Below are 20,961 nucleotides of genomic sequence, written 5' to 3'. Positions count from 1 at the left end.
GACATTCACTTTGATTTCTTTGGATGCAAATTATTTTGAATACCAATGTTTTTTTTTTTCTTGGGAGAACAGTGTATGTAACTGACCTGAAGGAATGGTGACTCTTAAGAACATGTTAGGTCTGCAGCAGTTACCTTACTGAGCTCACATGGAAACATTAGAAATGCACTTGCTTTCTTGAACCGGTCCTGTTTCTTTATTTCCAGTTCCTTCTGGAAAATTCAGCATCGGCATCACTGGAATGCCGACGCTTACAGGCAGGGCAGCAACAGCACCAGTGTAAAGATGTGCAAGGAGATGTGTATTGTCTATCTAGAACTCCAGTCACTCCCTGAACCTACTCAGGCATAGTTCTCAGTCTTTACAATACAAGTTGCTATTCATGAACGCAAAGTGACAGAAGAAAACAACAGGTCTGCACTGTTCACAACATGCTGTTCTGGACTTTGATCCTCATCTGTGTTTATCTGGTAGCGTGGCCAGACACAGCAGCCAGCCTGAAGCAGAGATCACCTGCAATGTCTGCAGGGTCATGAGAACATCCAAGAAAATAACATAGCTCCATAATGTGGTGGAGTTCTCAACTGCCATGATCAGGTGAGCCAGGCTTATTTCTTCAAGAAAACAAACACAAGGGAGAGAGGGGGCAGACAAGCACTCAGAAGTGTGTCTAGTCCTGCACTGAAGGCACTGCTGTGCTCTGAACAATGCCCAGTTGGGCAGCTTCTATTAGTAGTCACATGACAGAAAAAGACATTTATACCATTAATTGGAACAGCCAGTTACATCAAATAGGAGACAAATTAATGGATTTAACAGATCTCATACCTGCAGTCTGAGATCAGTAGACCACTTAAATATATGCTTAGCTTGAAGAAAGGATGTAGTCCTATTGGAATCTGCAGTTTATTAGACCCTATGGGACCAGCTCATGTGCTGAGGTCAGAGCTGGAACCTCAGCTCCTGCTGGATATTCACTCTGCCTACCTACAGAAGAAAATTCCCTTCTAGGTGAGAAATCAAGTGTCTCTCTATTGTACATCATCTTATACTAGATACTTTCTCTGAAGTATCTACTACCAATCCCTGTAACAAAGAAAACGTTGTATAAACCTACACTCCAATGTAGCAGTGACAAGCTAATAAGAATGATGAAACTTCGCTAGCTTCCTTCAAAAAGGACGAAAACTTATAAACTATTATTAAAACCTAATATTTGAAATGACTGGATTTTCTTTCACAGCAATATTCACTGTAAATTAGAAGTTATATAAAGTAATTTATATAAAAGTAAGTATATATATATACACACAGACATAAGTTATATAAAAGGGAGAGCAGCTAACAGAAAAATTAAATATCAGAAAAGATAAGGATGCTTTCCTTATGCAATTTCAGTTGCACGCATGAGCTAGCCCAAGATCTCATATGTCTTCCGAGCCTTGGTAACATTGACATTATTTTTCTAGAAACCCAGGATAATGGAATAGTGGAACCCAGGCAGAAAAATACTGTAATGTCAGAAATCATTCTGGAAGTTGATGACAGAACTGAATTGAGCTCCGTGACCGTGTAACATTTCCACCACCAGGTCACAGGTACAGTGTTTGTTCACAAAGCAACTTAACAATCATTAACACTTTGTGGTTAAGTCATGTATCTATAGGCAATGTTTTTCTAACACTATTATGCAAAGTTCATTAAACGGGTAATGGTAAATTTGGTACAACAAACCAAATATATCAAGCTGTAGGGCTACAGCTTGATATATCCTCACTAGATAAAGAGTTTACAGCAGTTCATTCAGAAATTCCACATGGCAGAGTCCTTTTTGAAAGAGGAGAAGCCAGTGGCAATAACAGAGGATTCAAGTTAACATCCTGATTTCTCACTGCACATCTGCAGGTTGGAAAGGGCATGGGATGTTAGAACAGCTGTATGCTTTACCTCTAAAAACCAGTCAACACATCCCTGTTAGCAGCCCTGCTGCTGAACAGAAGGGGCAACACTGGAAGACTTGATCTAACATCTCTAACATTAAAAAGAATTTCTCTACTAAAATGCCCCTAAAAACAAAACAAGAAGGAAAAGCATTTCAGATCTCCAAGAAGGGTCAGAAATGGGGTAAGACAGAAGCAGAAATGCACAAGACTTATTTAAAAGATGTCATCACCTCTTTAAAATGTTTTGTCTTGTCAGCTGTAAACATCCATAGTTGCTCCATTTGCTCTGGTACGGAAGATGGGAAAAGGCTGAGCTTGTAGCACCAGCCGTACTCTACTCTGAGGACTGAGTAGCTGGCTCCAGCCTTCCTGAACAGACACAGGGTGAGCGCTGCTAAGGTGAACTCAGTTTAATAGGTTGCTACTTACAGGCTTAGACTGATTTACAGGTGTTTGCCCTGAAATATGACCATCCATGTCATCACTGCTAATCCTCTCCCATCTCTGAAATCCTCCCACTTCAACAGATTTTTGCTCTATTTTTGGAGGAGAAAACCACATACGTACCAAAAAGCAACAGTGCTCTCTAAATCTCCTCCCACAGGAAGGGCAGCCTGACTATCACACACCCGACAAGTTGTCTAGTACAGCACAACACCAAACCCTTGGTTGCCTCTGTCACAGCGGGTGTCAGCCACCTGCATGTGACAGTAATAACAGGGATGTCACAGGGAGAGTGCACACAGACCTTGCATCCTCCTCCCTTGCAGCCTGGTAGAAAATCTCCTGTTGGCAATGCAACGCCTAGGAAGCATAGCTGGGCTGCTCCCACTGTGTCCAGGGGAGCAGTATTTTCCATCTTTCTCTGCTGAAGACTCCTCTTTTGTTTGCTCTCTCAGGCTTGTGACCTCCTTTCTGCAACTGAGTTCACACCCACCTTGCAACCCAGTTCTGGCTCCCAACATACTGCTGGAGGCCCTGCCTGACGGATCCAATGGCCAGAGCACTGTGACACTGTACCTGGTGAATCAGTTTCTATTCCCTGCGCATACTGCTCCAGCGCTGTGGTAATGATTTGCAGACACGCATGAGAACAAGGTTCACAGTCTAGGTATACTAAACAAAAAAAAATATCTTGGGATTGAAAGCAAATTTACAAAAGTAGATAACCTTTTTTCCTTAAGTAATATATCATATTGATACTGACTGCGTTGCATTCATCTGTCTCTTAACTTAGAGACTGCTGAGTACAGCTTCTAGAAATCTACCACTTGCAGCAAAATACAGCTTCTAGGACTCAAGGCCATGCCAAGTCTCACATACTGAGCGTAAGACCCAGTATTCTGGCTGCTATGCTTTGCTCCATACCCACAGAACCTGCATTTTAGCTATTTTGAAGCATAGCAATGCTCACTCTCTGTCGCTTTGGGATTTTCACACGGCAGATACGTTGGCTTGGCAGGTCACAGCGAGCTTCATAGCTTTGCAGGTACCTGGACGTGCTGTGGGAGAGGTGCATTAACCACAACCAGGAGAACTGCTCCTAGAAGGAATAGTTTGGTGTTGTGGGTCCTTTCCCATCACATGGCCCAACATATCTACTAGTGGGAGACACACAAACCTATCACAGGGTCTGAACAATGACTCCAGACCCCAGGATCTCATTCAACTCAGTGTATTCCATAACTTAGAGAATCAGATACACAGGCACAGGTCTCCCACTTTTTAACCCTAAAAGAAGTCCAGAAAACTCCTAGAAATATTCACAGACTTTCCAAGCAGCCAAGTGAAAAACAAACATGAAACCAAACTATGTATGTCAGAAATAAAAATGGATGGAAGTCCACAGGAATTGTGAGTTTCGTATTCAAAACAGCAGAGAAAATTAATCTCTGTGCTGCTGTAAATAAGTCACATTGGAACTCACGACACTGCAGGAACAATCCCACCCAGGACTCCCCACTTCTTTTCAGTGCTACAGAACCAATACCTCCAGTAAAAGCTGACAGTAACTCTAAGTGCTGATGGTGCAGGGATCCCATTCCCTGCAGCACAGAGTACAAGGGACTCCTCACACGTGTCAGGTTTCATCTCCACCTCTCCTATTCTTGGCCTTAAAAGAACAATATTTTGAGGTGTCCGAGTGCATGCCTACATACTGCAGACTGCCCTTCAGCTTCTGTGGATGCTGCCACTCTCCAAAAGTCTTCCTTGGGACAGACAGCTACATATGTATTTTTACCCCGTTCAGTTTCCCCAGTGGCTTCCTCTTTCTATCCCCTCCCAGCTTTTTCTGATACATCCTGCTTCTGTTGTTCCCCTGCTATGTGAGCAGTTCTGTCTATTCTTGCTTCTTTCTGCTCTAGCTCTGCACAGCGGTTACTTGTTAGTTACTCAGAATCCAAATAATTTAGGTCAAAAAGCCCAGTGAATCTGATGTGGTTTGTTTCACATAAAAAGAGTGAAATTGAACACCACCTTATTCTTCTCAACTGAAATGCTGCATCCCTATTAATTCAGGTGTATAAATAACACTCTCTAACGCTGCATCAAGGGCTCTGCTGTGTGATTAAACCTGCCTCCCTGACCTGTAATTAGAAACTTTGCCTCTGAAAGGCAGTTTGCAGAGAGAAAAGGAGAAAGAGAGAGAAAAGGAACCAGCTCTCAGACCAAACAATTTTGTTCTTAATAAATTATTCAAAGTTTTTGAAAGTTGAGCTGGATTTCCATCTGCTAGTATTAGAGACCCAAAGGGAAGAAGAATTAAAGGATTCTCACAGCAGAACACAACAGTACAGAGCATCAGGCTGGAAACAAGAAGCCAGCTGATAAGTTCACTGTGTCCTCTGCCTGTCCCTGCCCTGTTCAGCTGCTGCCTTTGCACGCCTGAACTTCCAACAGGTCTTAGAGCAATGCAGAGTGATCCTGCACCAGCATCCCACTGAGCTGGAGTCATGTGTTTGGGATATAACACTAGAAGAAAAACTCCAGATTCCGTGAATGCTTTACAAATGTCAGCAGAATCAGACAATGAAGACGCAAAATAGTGATGGTCATGATTACAGATACAATATAGAGACCAGGTTGCATGGTCCCACACAAGTAATATATAACCTTTTCAAGACAGGTAATTTAAAGATGAATTTGTTAATTATTAAACTGATCTTTTGCTCCAGGGGCAGTTAGACAGTACAGACCATTGTACTATTAATGACTGTACTGTAGTCACTGCTAGTTACCACCCTTAGGGTACACCTGATGTTACAAGGTGAGCTTCTCACTTGGAAGTGCAGAAACAGTGTCTTTTTTCTCCTGGAGTCATAGTAAGAAAAACTACTACTCCTTCAGCCAAATGTAGATTCATTTTAACAAAAAAACCAAACCAAACATTCCAACTTCTACAATGGATGTCCATAATATTTCCTCTTCCCATAAACTGGGGATAGAACAAGCTTTAGAGCACTGGATAACTTGAGAACTGTTCCCAGAATGAGAGGTCTCTGGCCTTGGGTATTTGGCAGCTGTTTCCAGAGTTCTGCTTGATTTCAGATCAGAGAGATTTTGTGATGAACTCCTCCTCTAGTTACACCTATAATCTTTGTGTTGAGGGTGTGACTGACATCATAGTTTCAGTCCTTTATGTTTTCAGGCTCAAGTTTGCAAGGTCTCACACCAGGGGAATCAGGAGTCTGATAATTTTCTGCATAATTGTCCTTTTCTAGGAACTTCACAAGGTTCATCCAGGGTTTCAGAGAAGCCTTATGAATTGAGACATCAGGTTTAAGGGGACTTTTATGACAGAGGAGAAATCTAACATTTACATCTCAGACTCTTTGGTCAAAATACCAGACCCCAGTGAATTCTCCAGTGCTTTATATCTTCTGTGGGTTTTTGACATGCACAATTTTAACACAAAGAACAGGTTAAATCTACCAAAATATTAAATTGTCACTGGTGGAAATGTCTTCATTCCAGGCTGCCTAGGATTGTAAAAGTATGAGGTGCAGAGCCATTGGAGACCACGACCCTGCTACAAGGGTGTGGACTCCATGAAACAAAGGAGTCCTTCAAATTTGGTAACAACAACTTTAAGTAATCTTTTGTGTTTGTAATGTGGTAGAGTCCAAGTTTATCACAGAGCTGCCAGAACATAAATCTGATACAAACTACTTTGGATTAGATAGCGCTGCAGAAAGAGCTTTACTGGGGTATTGTGACAAGTTTTATGAACTTCTTAAAGAAACAGAACTCTGAAATACTAGCAGTGTTATGAAGTTATTGCTTTGTGGGCTTGAACACTTAGCACTAAGGAGGAAAGAAGAAAAAAGGTAACAAATTCAGAAAATAGAGCAGTATTGAAACCTGTATTAAGACACATTTGGTTTTCCATCAGAATTTTAAGTCAATTGTACTTAAAGCCGAGTCCTGTGAATCCAGCATGCTCTGCCTTCTTCAAATGCAAGCATGGACTCTCCCCACCCCGTTTTTACGAGCCCTCAGAATGAGTCCAGTATCACTCCACTAGTCTTTCCTCTGAGGGTCTCTCTCATCTTTTAACATTGGTAAGCAAAAAGAGGTAAAAAGAACTAGGAATTTGCTATACATCAACTTCCAGAGGTCACCTGCCTCTGCATGGTGCTTTCATGCACAAGGACTGCCCAGTAGCCCCTGAGATGCACCACCTCCACACCAGGATGGAGAGAAGCAGCCAGGCAGGCAGTTTCAACTGTTCTGCAGGGACCAAGTTCACAGTGTGGCTCTGCTCTGAGCTCTGTCCAGCCCTGGGCTCCACTCAAGCCTGCCCGAGTTACTAACCAGTTTCTCTGGTTTTCAGCAAGTCATACATCGGCCAGAACCAGCCCACACGGTTTGAAACAACCTTTCCCATTTGCTGCCTTGGCTCCCCTTGCTCTTAGCAGCTCTGTCAGCCCAGCTGCTCAGTGCAAGATGGCTGGCCAGCCCTCAATTTCTCATTTCTTGAGGGTAGTTCATTATCTACAGCCATTCCTTTGAAGATTTTGCTCCCTTATACAAGGATTTACTCCATAAGCCGCATTCCCCTCTTGCACAAATGCCTCCTTTCCAAACATCTCAGCTCCCCCTCCAACGCCTGGGGCATGCATGTGCCCCAGGTTGTGCATAGGTTGCCGTGATCCCAACATTTTCCTCAGGAATCCCTCATTCTCTCCTACAATAGCATCTTAATGCCCCATCTAACTTTTCCCTGAGTAAATGGGCCCTCTAAATGTCACTATCAGGGTTTCTGTGCACACATCTACACTGCTGCTGTAGTGGGGTACCCTCAAACTACCTCATCTTGGGGTTGCTGTGCATCCCCCACCCTTTTTCCTTCTAACTTCGGATCTCCATTCTCCTCCAGCTCTGCAGAGGTTGCGTACAAGCCCTGTATTTATCTGGTGACAGATCTTCCAGTGTGCCAACATGATCGCTTTTCTAGACTGATAGAGATGAGATAAAAACATTGGTATGCGAGTGCCACCACCTAGTTGCTTCACCTACAAATGGAGTGGTATGTAAATTACTGCTCCCCTATTTTCCCCTTTTTGATTTTCTAGTACTTTCGCACATCAGTGGTGTCCTCTCTCCAGTAATAACAGAAATGTTATTACTGAAATGTTTGCTGTTGATCAGATGAAGCATTTAGAAGTTGTCCTGTGTTCCACGAAGTCAGAGACAAATGATGCCCAGATGAACAGGCAACCTCACAAGTTTAGCCTTAAACATTATGAAATCAAAGAGAACCTTCCATCGTTCCAACTCTGAATTGAATGAACCAGTGGGATAACCCTCAGTTGGTCTTGGGAAAAAGAGGGTTTCTGTGAGGTTTTCTTGGTGACATCCCAAATGACTTCCAAATCTCAGAATAAAAGGAAAGGTGGATCTGATGGTTTGCGTTATTCCCAACCTCCAAACTGAAATATGGTACCACACTGAAAAAATACTCAACACCCCTCCCCCCAAACACCAAAACCAGGAGGAATTGTTCTACTATTCTGTTCTATTAAATTCCAGTGACACTGACAAACACCCTCCCTGTTCCTCAGTACAAATATTTTTCTTGCTTTAAGAATGCAGCAAGGGTCCTGAAAAAGGAGCTGGGTTTCTGTGCATCAGCTGAGTCAGAAGGTGCCATTTCTACATAACAGCTTTACAAATATGATTACACCCTGAAGCACAATGCTGTGCTCCATGGGACATATCTGACCCACACACTGCCTTTTCAACTCTGCTTTTTCTGAATCATGTACATTATGAGTGAATAGGAAGAAAACATGTAAACAAGAACAGTAAAGGTTGTTGCAAGTTCATTAATTCTGATCACTTAATAAGCTGTAAATTGAAGTGCATGAATTCCATTCTCTTGAACACCAGGATAAATTTGAAGAATCTCTATTGACTTAATTTACACTGATATGCATTAGAATAGTTTCTGGCACAGTCAGGATCAAAATAATTATTATAGCAACATTCAAGACCAGAAGGCACCTAGTTCCCATCTAGATAATTGAAGGGCAGATTTTAAAAAAGTAAAGAATTTACCGATTAAAAAAAAAAATAAAATCTTAATTCTTTTTTAAAGGTGATGCAGAGGCACGGCCATGGGGCCCACGCAATTCAGGGCTGCAGGACTGGCTTTAAGAAGCAGGGTGATACTTTGCACCTAACTAAAGAGAACACAGTGCTGTGCAAAAGGGCAACTACTGTTCTTCATATCTGCTTCTCAGAGAAGAAAAAGATGAACTGTACACAAGGAGGCAGAACTATTTGAATAACTTTGTCCAGGCAATATTCAGAGTGGTACTGGTATGTTTTGGAGCTCTTTGCTTACAAGTCCCCTCAGAGGTCATGAGGAATCCAGGAGGATATCTTTCAAAGACAAGCATTGCTTCTGAATTCCTTACTCTGGGGTTAGGATGCTGTCCACAAAATCTTACACTAGCTTTCTTGGAATATAAAACACTTGTCCCCTTCCAGGGACTAAAAAGAAACCCTAGGATCTTAAGGAACACCTTAATTTTCTCAAAAAATGACACAGAAAGGCATCACAATGGGAGAAGGAACCTCAGAAGTCTCAAAAAAATTTAAAAATAAATCACTGGAGCTGCTCAACTGCAATACCACGAAGTTGCCTCTGTCTGCTGCTGCTGGTGGTTTGTCTGCAAGGAAGTCCCAAGAAAGTAGATCTAAAGCGATGCCCTTGAAACATGGAGCTATATGACTGCCCGAAAATGATCCAGCGAAATGTCTACAGAGCTCCTCCTGCCGGCTGTTTTCTTGGCGGTCCAAGCTCTTCCCAATAGACTCGATTTTAGGTTTGTCTTTTCAGGAAGTTGGAAATGAAGGGAGGCAAAGCTAACACCACATCTTCCTTATTTGTCATAGCAATAAATCAGCATGATGCCACAATGTCTCTCGTATCGCTGCCCATTTACTCTCTGACTTCCCCGACAGATGGAGATGCTGCGTCTAAAAGGCTGCAGTCAATGCCAGGAGCAGGGCAATGCGGCAGTTGCAGAGGAGCTTGGGGAGCAGGAGGAGCAAAGGCAAGCCAGGCTGACAGCAAGGCCGGCAGAGACAGGACCTCTGTATAAAGGGGCACAGTGCCACAGTGACCAAGCAAGAAGAGCAGAACAGGTCTGGTGACAGTAACCACATTTAGCCAGGAGCCCAATGACTGTCAAACAAACCCATAGGGATGAGCCAGGTCTGAGGCCAAGCCAGAAAGTCAAAGTCAGGATCAGCAAGGTCCACAGCGAAGCACAGACACCCCTACAGCCTACCCCAGAGGAGGACCAAGGACAAGGGCAGCTCTGTGCCATGGCTCCCAAGCGAAGTGGGAGGCCCCATCAGGTTCCTCCCCAGCTCTCTGGCACACAGCTCTTTTCACAGCACTCTGATCCCAGGCTACACTCCACCATTCAAGGGCAGACCTTGAACACCAGCAGCCAAACCTGCAGGAGAGGGGGTAGAAGTTGTAAAGTTAGCTGGTGCACCCAGGGCCCTGACAACACACTGCCTCACATAGTCAGTGAAGAACGTAAAAATTATTTACGTGCTGACAAAAGAACCTGGGTATAAACATGCCACAGGGGTTGGCAGTGTGAAAAATTGACAATCTGTACTTCAGCTGTTGCAGGGTCTGGTCAGGAATGACCTTTGCAGGGCACTGTATGTGTGCTTCTGTTTTGCCAGTCTGTTGGGAAACACTTCTTTCTAAGCCAAAGTAAATTAAAACTGCCACTGGGATGTAATGACAAAGCCCCTCCAAGTTTTTCACCTATAACCTAAACCAGAAAAAAATGCAATGTAGACTAATCCTGGCTTCCTGTTAAAAAATCCATCCATACTACATACTCCTCTGTGACATTTCAACTGCTCAGTTCTTTGGTCAAGCTATGTCCCAAAAGAAGAAAACAGATGAGACATACTGGCATCCCATTTCCTAGCTCCTCACTGGTGATGTTTGCCATAAGCCTGCATTGCTAAATCTCACAGGCATGTGTGCCAGTCTACACTCCCAGCCCTGCCTGCATGAGGAGGTAAAACATCCTGAGGCAACAAAGCTCAAGTGGCAGGCAAGAACTATCTTCAAAAAAAGAGCTCGTCAAATCAACAGGGTGACTGTGATTATCTTACTAAGTTACAACAGGAAAATTCAGACAGACACAGAGGGGAAGGGAAACAATGTGAGGTGAGCATCCCAATAGTGTTCCCAGCTGGACTGTCACTGATACACTACTTAGATAAATCTAGTCTGCCCAGCAAAAGGCTGTGTGGCTACCAGCAGAGAGCAATGGTCTACTGGAAAAAGAATTTATCAATATTGATAAAAACAACCATCCCCAGATTATGTAAACTATTTTGGAAGAGTCACATTAACAAAAAGGACCCATAATTTTGCTGAGATAGCCAGGGATATATTTTGTGTCCTTCTGTATACAGTACCAAATGTATACAGGACTGTTACTAAATGTGGTTCCTCTGCCAAGAAATTGTATTCCCCGTACTTTATATTTCCAGTGTGAAAACTTTAATGAAACGTTTTAAACCAAAGCCGTTTCCTTGGAGCTGCCTCTGACCTTCTTTTCCTCCTCTCAGCTGAATCTCCCTGCCAGGATGAATTCGGACCTAATGTCTGCTCCTCCCACCAGGCTTTTGGATATGTGACAATACTGTAGTCACTGGGAGCTGTGCCTGCTGATATTCATTGTCTTGTATCCAGTTTGGGAAGGGCTTTTAAGGAGAAGCCCAGGATGAAACGTATGAAGATTCCAATGATTTACAGGAATGGTCAACCATGTAGCTAGTTTCTGCACACATCTATCAGCAACTTGTGAGCCCTTAGCAATTAATTCACAAGCCTCCAGCGTAGGAATGGTTCAAGGCTCAAAAGGAGGTTTTTGAAAGTTAAAAAAAAAGAAATTGAAACAAGGGACCAATCTCAAACTACTACAACCCTGTGCACCAGCTAGAGCTGTGGTAGGATACTGGGGGAAGTACAGAGGGACTGCCTATCAACCTGCCACGCAGAAATTGTTACATTCCCTAAAACAGTTCTGACAGGCACAGAAAGGGGATACACACTGACCAGAATGGAGCTGCTGGTTGTGCTGTGTAACGCATCTGTTCTATCGGTTCGGTGACAGGCACAGCACGGATGTGCAGTCTGATCACAGCCACTGCCAACTACAGCCAAGCAACTACATCACAACACTGGGGTCCCAGTGCAGTGACAGGAGATAATGTATGGTCCAAGAAAGGCGCTGCTCATAATGGAGATGCTGAGTAGGGTGCATTGCCAAGGTAAAACAGGAGTGGGTCTGTGGGACAGGGGGGATATAGAGCATCAGCAAGTTGCAGCAAGCTGTGGCTGGTGCAAGGGCCTGGATAATCCAATGATGCTCACAGTATGGTAATGTATTACCAGAAGGAAAGCAAGTTATATGTCTTATTTACAATCAGTCATAATCTGTGGGGACATTATATGCCCATACCCCATGACGTCGTCTGTGTCTCACTTTGTATGATGTCATCTATACTGCCTGCCCTATATAGTTTAAGTACATGAACAAACATACACCTTGGTAGAAAGTAAAACTGCTTTCTCTGTTAACACCTCCTGTACTCACACTGCAAACAGAGTGCAAAAACCTTTGCAGATATCTATCCAATTCCCACATTAAATCAGTACTTTACTTGATAAATGCTTTCATTTAAAGACCAACTACCTGCTAGGCATTCACAACTATGCTTGAGGCCTTTGTCTACAAACTCTTAACTTTTCTTCTTCAGCCCCCTGTCCCCCCTTTCCATCAGTGTTCTGCAATTTGCCAGCCTCCTTTATGTCTCAGTTATGTCTGCACAATGTGAGGCAGGCAGACCCATGTGCCCACAAACAGAAAAGCTCCTCCAGCTCACAATAACTCAGCAGGCTTCTGTGATTTTCACAGACTGCATTACTGTGTGCCCATGTCTGCTGTCAAATTACTGCCTGGACACAGGCTCCATGGCTAACCTCAGTCTTACCCCAAACATGAAACTGTCCCCAAGCCCTCAGAAACATTCATCTTCTCTTGCAGCAGTTCTTATACGAAGTGGTGTAAACCTGGCTGATGCTTCTAGGAAACAAAGAACATGCTTACCCCTCCAAAGACATGTTATGATTTTATGTCCTCTTTCTGCAACCTACCGAGAGTGGCTGTGCTCCTTATCACGCATGTAAAACATGTCAAAACAGACATGAAGGGCAGACAGTCCTCCTGAGGTTTCTAAAGGAAAGCAGAGATAAAAGCCATAAAAACCAATCCTTCACACATAGCAGAGGTTGAAAAATAAAATCTAAACCTAAGTTCATTTTCCTTTTTAGTACACCTTCTGGCAGTCCCAGGACTGTTCTAACCTCCAGTTGCTTGTCATAGCTGTAACAGCACAGCAGTGAGGAAAAACTGTGAGCACAGTTACCCCAACCTTAGCTGCCTTCCCCTTAAAGTCCCCACCCTACCCCACTCTATCTGATGCTGTGAAAAGACCATATAATAATGGGAAGCTGCTCCTGGAGCTCCTACAAGGGAAACAGTTCTTTCCATGTTTTGCCTTATTTTAAGTATCTGTACATAGGAAAGATGGCACACACAGACCACACAAAACCCTGTAATCGAGGCAAGATTTTCTCAAGTCATAGATGTTATTGACTGTAATTGCTGTTGTCTGTTTCGACCTTCTCCTCGAGGTGTCTCCACCTCCCATTACAATCTCACAGTGAAAGAAGTTCCCTGGTGGTCTGCAAAGAAGTGAAAGAACAAACTCAAGACAGAAGTGACATTGTTTATATAACATAAAATTCATTCCAAATCAACAATTCAGACAAAGTAACATTGTTGCATAAAAAGTAGACCAAAAGATATTACATTGACAGACAGTGCTACTAACAGCAACATTTTGCATATATAAAGCATTCTGTATTCCAAAGCCTAAAAATGTTTTTAGAAAAAGATCCTACTATTCTTCAGTATTTTACAGAAAAAGTGAGGCATGAGGTGTAAGTCATTCATAGGGCTTTGTCAAATTAAATGACAATCTACCACCAGAACGAAGAATAGAATCTAGGCTTTCTAACCCCTGTTACTCAGTTATGTGCATTACTTTAAAGCAGCCCTTGTATTTACACATTTTAGTGTAGGCTGTGTAAAAAGGAGCACTAAAGCAGAAAGAAACATGTGTTCTACATCTTAAAACAAGATTTTCCTTTTGGAATGGCAATAAGGATACCCTGCAGCCTTAGGTTTTCTATGCAGCCATAAAGCCTTCGTCCTCTTGACTGTGCTGGTAGACAGGATAACCCCCAATCCATATTCTATGCCCAGTGCATGCTGGAGGAGGTGAAGATAACAAAGCCTGTGACAGAACTCCATCAGGGAAGTCCTTTTGGGCCCCATTTCCATCAGCTCATAAAAGGAACAGCCTGGACCCACATGCTGGGCTCTGTTACGGCTGCTCCAGGCTGTAGCTCTTCATTTGCAAAAGAAATGACCCATTCATTTCTCTCTGACCTCTGCAGGCACTTCAGACTGCTGACCTCATCTGCCGATGGCCCCCACCGCTGCTGTGAGCTTCCTCAAACAGGTGCTCCTGGACCGAAAACTCTGCCTTCCCAGGCAAACTGAACTAACACAGCTCCAAGAATCCTGTATCAGGGCTCCCAGGGGACTGCTTGTGCACAGGCTGGGAATGTTCAGCCCTCAAAGCATTTATTTCCTATGCAGAGGCCATATGAAAAGGAGGCACAGATGAGAGGATATAAATTTAACTGAGTCAACTGGAGTTAGAAAAATGTACTTGCCTGCATGTGCACTTGCACTTGACAACACAGATCTCTTCCCTGCAACTACTGACAGCTGCGAAGTGTGGCTGCACCTCATGTGAGCTTGTGGTTGTACAAACAGGTCCTGCGGTTCCTGTAGAGAACCAAGTGGCTTGTGATCAGGGTGTTCCCATCTCCGCAGTAGATGTCAATGGATGGAAGGTGACAATGCTACTTCAGCAGGGGAGTCCGCATTGCTTACACTGCATTCCAGGAAAAAGACATCTCTTCAGACACACTTATCGCCCACATATACCTTGGCATTCGCAGCCTTATTACCAAGAGTATCACAATCCATATTTTTTGCTCTTAACAGCCTCATTCTAGAGAGAAGATTACACCATTTCACAGCTAAGGTCACAAAGGCATTCAGTGGCTGAACTGGGAATTCAGTGCTGGTTTTAAGTCCAAGTTCAGAGCTCTGCTCACTGGACTAATCTCTAGACAATAACATTTTTCTACTTGGCAGAGAGGTGGGAGCTTTCAGGTCTGGAATACTGAGGTCTTCAGATGGAGTCACAGATATACACAGCACAAACTAACATAATTCTTCCATAAAAGTGGCATAAAAATAAAGCAGACTAGGTCAGTTCTTCCATTGGTCTCCAAAGAACACCCAATTATCAGAACTAACATAACCATCTTTAGTAAGTAAGCTGTTTTGGAAGCTGAACTGTTTGTTCCAAGTGCCACACAGACACCAGCTCTGGCACTGGCAGGAGAGGCCTGTGAATCAGAGCCCAAAATCTGATGCAAGAGAAACTTGGGCCATCTCAAGCTGCTTTCCCCAGCAGAGAACAACCCTATTAGTTTGAGAAAGTCCCCTGCCTGCTTTCTCTCTGAGTAATTAAGAGTGAAATCCTCCTCTCAGTGACCCCAATGCTCTCAGCCTAGGCTGATTTACACATGAAAGGAACCCTCTGAGGGGCTTTCTCCCTTTCACATTCACAACCAGGCAGGACCTATAAATAAAACCTTTCTGAAAACAGGAGCTTTCAAAAAGGTCTGTGTATGTGCACAAATGTATATGAGGGAAAGGGAATGGATGTGTGCACTTGAGAATGCGTGTGTGTTTGCATGCAGATGTGAAGAGTGGGTGAGAAGAATGTGCCTTCATACACCAGCCTGCATGCAAACAAGTGTACTCAGAAAAGCATCTACATGGATGCGCGAGTATGCACAGGTAGTGGGAGCACTTACAGGAAGCAAGAAGGCACGTCCAGGCTGGCTTCCAGCTAGCACAGTTCCAGGGGATATTCACTCAAGCCAGCTGAGTCACTCTAGAGTTACACACGGAAAAAAAAAAAGAGCATATTTAGACCCAGTTGTGCATACAAAACTATGCCTGTGATGCACTTTCCCTCTACAAAGCAGTAAAGTACTTGCAGAACAAAACACTAGTGTTTTACAATGCTTCAGATACAACATGGGATGGGACATAACAGAGAATCAGGTCTCATGGCATGTGTTCCTATGGCTTTGACAGGAGGTGAGATTCTTCAAAGGCTGCATCTTCTCAGCTGATCAGGAGAGAGAGAGAAGAGTGTTGCATTTTCCAGGGATGTCATTGTTCAAAAGTATTTTTTAGTTTGTTAGAACACAATGCCCCTCAAAGTTTGAAAAATAAACAATGGGAGTGATGCCATGAAAAAGAAGGTCAGAAAATCAAATCAACTGTGACTGCCTTTACAGTAGCTTATAAATACAAAACTGCCTATAATCTGTTACTCTCCCTCCCCAGCTGTCCTGTTCACCCATGTGCCTAGGCAGTCAGGATGTTTCCCATTCCATGAGGCCTAAGAAGGACCCTACACAGCTTCCAGGAAACTGGCGGTTAGTGTGACCCTGCCCTAATACAAAACAGGTGACACAGAGTTCTGAGCCAAGCCAGGACAGACTACAGGGTTTCATAAACCAGGTACTGGTCTGTCTTTGCCCCAGTAAGAGGAGGCTTTTTAAGATCTGGCTACAATATGATAATTTGAGAACTGCAAACTACTTCGCTACTCCTGACCAGCTGAATCATTGGCTTACTGAAACAAACCATGCCCCTACTCTGTGCCAGTGCCAGGATGCTGGGCTATATATTCACTAGCACCACTGGAGCTGCACCACTACCTGGTGGGAGGCTCCAGGGCGTGAGGCTGCAGGGGTGCTGCAGCCGGCACTGTTCTGACTTCACTGCTAATTGCAGCTCTTAGATCTCTCCCTATCCAACTCTTACACAAATATTTACAAGAAGCTGGCAGAAAAAAGCACAAAGCAGGAAACATAAGGAGGGCAAAGCCTCACAGAAGTGCATAGAGCACAAAATGTCTTTTCTGCGAGTTCAAAAAACTCTTCCCAGCTCCTTGCACGAAGCAGGAGAGTGTGAACAGGGATGCAGAGTTCCCCTCCTACTGAGCCGGCAGCTAAAGCCCTCCCCCAGTTCCCAGGGTCTTCAAATGAAGATTTGCATAGTACTTCCAGATCATTCCCGAGAGAAGGGACAATGGCTCTCTCAACGCCCTCTTCCCCCCTCCCAAAGCTGATAAAGCCCTGGTGAAAAGGGGAACAAAGGATTTACAGATGTCGGAATATTGATTTCTGCAGTTCCAGGACTACAGAGAGAAGATGAAGAACCCTCCCGAAACTGTGAAGTTTGAGACACAGACACTATCTCTGCAGTGTGAACTCTGTTTGTTAAGACAGTATCTGACGGAGGAAACATTGCTATTCAAGAGAGATGACCAGGTCCCTGAAAACTTGAAAATGCACAGAGATGAGATTACAGTCTGAAATCCAAATGAGTCCATTTGTTGTTCCCAAACCTCCTAAACGGAGAGGCGCTTCCAGTGAAAGCAGTTTGCCACCAGGCGGGCCAGCCCGGCATTGCTCTGAGAGGCTTCGGCCCCAGCTGACCATATTAAAGGCTTTTATAAATCACACCTCACCAGTGATTCATGCTGTTATCCATGTCCTCTTCTGCTATCCACCCCTGCAGCTAGGAAAAGTAAGAAAAATAAAGGTGAAAGATGAGTCTTTAGAAAGCGTCCTTTGAGTCTGAGTTATAGTGGAATCTCCCTATCTCAACACTCACTGAATTTTAGGCAGTTACCTGAAAGCTAAAGCCTCTTGCCTTCACAATTGTTTCTGTGGTTAGTACATACAAATCCAAGCTTTCTTTTTCAGCAGAGCAAGTCAACTCCACCTGTAGTGAGCACCATCTCACTGCAATTGTTCAAATTTTGCTAAACTGAAAAGCAATACGATCCAAAATGTTACATGTCACTGCTGCATACCCAACAGGAGACATTTACTGGGTAGCCAAGTCAGATTACAGGATTTCTGGCCTGACCTCCACCTGTCCCACCACCACACAAGTGACTGACTACCTGCACTTCATTTTATCCTTTTTTTTACCCCCCTTTTCAGAGCTAACTTTGTAACATCTTTGCACTCCAGAAGACTCCCAGGATGCTAGATCTTTTGGAAAAATCTACATGTTGAAACTTCCTCAAAATGTTGAATTTAGAACTGGATATTAAAGGATGATAAGCTAGCTTCTAAATCAAGCTATAGGCCCTTAAATAGGTCAGCTTTGGAATTCAAATGAAGTCCTTTCTGTGAGGCAGCAGCGCTTACCAGTGAGTACAAGAGGGGGTTTTCACACCACAGGTCAATAATCCAGACTGAGCTACTGAGCCAGTAGCAGAGATAACTGTTCATTCACCGGTATTTTCCCACACCTTTGTAAAAACACATGCTGTCAGGATGACTGCAACTATCACAGTGATAACTATTACATAGCGCATAGTTAAACATATTTTATACAACTATATCAAAACATTCTTCACAATACTTTAACAAAAATAATCTAGGTTTCTTCAAATACCTACCTGTCTTCCCTCAGCTAGAAGAAATTTTTCACATGGAATCTTTTGTCTTCCAGCAGTCTCTCTCAATTTACACCACATTTGAAGATGATGTGAGTCAGACCCGTTAGACTCCTGACGCACCTAATATGAAGATTAATTGAAACACCTGGGATGATAAAGGCTAAGAAAGTCCCATTTTAAATCACTGCAACTCAGACTGCAGTGAAACCGCCACCATACTCAGGTTCAGGACAGAAGTGAACTCCATTTTTAGTTCTCTCCATGAACCCCTTGGAGGTCCATAGGTAGAAGTGCTCACAAGGTACTTTTTAACATGGGGCAGCAGCACTAAGAGTTGCCACTACTACATACTGCTCTCTGTGAGCATTTCCTTCTCAGAAGAGCATTTTCAAGACTGTCAGAGGAGTGAAGGTGCAAGGCAGAACTAGGGAGGCAGCACACCTCGGCTGCTCTCACCTCCTGCTGGACACTTGCATGTTGTTGTTTGAGGCTACTGCAGCAGCACAACTCACGTCCTTTTCATTTTAGAGTACCATTCCTCATCCTAGACAGAGGTTTGCTTCTTGTTTTGTGGATCCTTTTTTGTTTTCTCTCATTTGTAAACATTAGTGTCTGTTGCTTACTTAGAGCTCTTTTTGCTACAAATGAGTATTTTGTTTATGTAGCTCCTGCTATAAAAACACCACCGTAATTTGCTTTAGGATACAGAACTTAATCTTGGTTTCATCAAGATTATACAAATTAATTTTTGCATCTTCTGTTCCCAAGAAAAGTCACACGCAAATTCCTTTTAAAAACTCTGATATTAGACATCTTGTAAGCACAAATCCCAGGGATGCAGGTGGAGAAAGGCCAGATCTACCTGCAATGTGGACAAGAACTTCATGACATAACATTCCCAACCTCATTCAGCAAAGCAGCTGTGCGCACACATGGTGAGCTGCAGTGATTTCAGGTCTGTACTGTAGAAAATGCATCATGTTGGTGAAGACTGAGTAACACTCCTGTAGGTACACACAAAGCCACCAGGGAGTAACTTATCCTTTCAGTATGTAAGCAAGACTTCAAATGAAATGAAGTAACATGAAAGAAAATTACTGGAAGAGGTAATTGTGATTTTTTTTTAAAATAAAGATAATAACAAAGAAACCAATGTACTTATTATCAGTTTACACTGCAAAAATGCAATAAACAAACAACTGAGCAATATCTTTATGCCAAGGTACATTTCACAACAGCCTTCCGAGATCCTGGCCATCTTACCATTCCCATAAACTACACAGTAAATTTGGACATGAGCCCTATTCCAAGTGAAAAAGGGAAAAGAAATCACACTCCCCAGCAGCAACCACCACTTCCTACCATCTAACAATGCTGTAACAGCAACGCAGCCACGCTACGTGCTTTGGTCTTGCCAACAGAAAAGTGATGGGTTTCAGGGGACCAAGGTGAAATGTGAGTCTGCACGACCCCTGGCCAGAGCAGCACTGTGCAGTAACAACCCCGAACCAGGACAGAGCTCTTGCACTTTACTTAAGCTCATCTTCATCTTTCACAGATGCCTGCTTTGAATGACAGAGGAACCTGCTCCTTCTCCTTCCACAAACCTTTATACCTTGTTAGAAGAAAAATACAATTTCTTCATACCACTCCCTCACAGACAGACCTTAACACCATCCCACCCTGAAAGCTTGTTTCTCTGCTTTCCACTTGGCCTGTTTCAGTCTCCGCATCCACTACAAGAGTCCTCTCATTTTACTGCGAGGTTTTAAGTGTTTGAAAATGTACTCTCCATCTACGTGGTTTCTACCAAAGGTCAAACAGCCAACCATCAGGCTGCAATAAGAACTGCAATAAAGTAAGATTTAGCTATTTGCAAATTAATTATGATGTTTTTTTTTTTCCTGCAGATCTTTTGTGTTTATTCAAGTGATATTACTATTTCAGCAGAATCATCCCAGGAACCCACGTAATTAAAAACACATCAGTGGTTACAAAACTGCATTTCATTAGCATCTTTTTTACTGTCGTGATTGAAGCAGCTTTTATATTGCAGTAATGGGATTGGTCCCTCATGTGAGGAAAAAAAAAAAAAAAAAGGTCTCAGTAACAAATACAACAGACCTTCCCTGCTGTTGCATAAAAAACCCTCAAATACAGCTGTGCAATCGCTTTACCACCAGGAAAGTCTACATAGGATGGCAGGCCAGTCTCCTAGGCCACCTACGCTGAATGTGCAATCTCTGAAACTCACAGCCATGCATGCTGGGGGTACCACCCCCCAAGCCTGTACATGATGGCACATATCAACATGCTTCCTTCCGCTCTGCAGAGCTGTGCAGTCACAGGTCCCACCCAGTGTTGCCCTTCTACACCTGTTAGAAGCCAGCACAAATCACCCAGCTGCCACAGCCACCCCCCTGCCTCCGTGCCCCTCTGCAGGCCCCTCAGGAGCCCCAGGCTCCTCCGCTCCTGCTCCCCTCACGGCTGCCGCAGCTCGAGCGCTTCAGTCCCCTCACGCCTGGGACGACCCCAGCGCTCTCCCACACACCCCCTGTCCCCACAGCTCCGGCGCCGCTCACAGGGCAGCCTCCCCCGTCCTTTCGCCACCCGCACGCCGCCACCACCCCTCAGCATCAAATTGGTGCCGCTTCGCCCCCGCGAACGACACGCCGCGACGCTGACGTCACAGCCAGCGCCTCCCTCCCGCGCCACGGCCGGCGCATGCGCGGAGGGGCGCCCCCGCCCGCGGCCGCGC

At 43.9% G+C, this 20,961-nt stretch overlaps 1 long non-coding RNA gene across 5 annotated transcripts; it reads right to left on the bottom strand.

The window, feature by feature from the left end:
• Positions 1-13,078: 13,078 nt before the first annotated feature.
• LOC308066123 lies at positions 13,079-20,858 on the bottom strand. 5 transcript variants are annotated; one of them, XR_013929057.1, is made up of 4 exons: positions 18,204-20,858; positions 17,950-18,053; positions 15,526-17,308; positions 13,079-14,528 (listed from the first exon to the last, which is right to left on the bottom strand). It is a non-coding gene; the product is annotated as an uncharacterized lncRNA (long non-coding RNA). The 5 variants fall into 5 exon arrangements; XR_013929053.1 differs by having other exon boundaries at positions 15,526-15,605; positions 17,136-20,858; XR_013929054.1 differs by having other exon boundaries at positions 15,526-15,605; positions 17,259-20,858.
• Between the last annotated feature and the right edge of the window lie 103 nt (positions 20,859-20,961).

Source organism: Falco punctatus, assembly GCF_963210335.1.
Source record: "Falco punctatus genome assembly, chromosome: 1".
Lineage (NCBI taxonomy): Eukaryota > Metazoa > Chordata > Aves > Falconiformes > Falconidae > Falco > Falco punctatus.
Note: the sequence above shows the minus strand (reverse complement) of the source record. Positions and strands in the feature narration are given on the sequence as shown.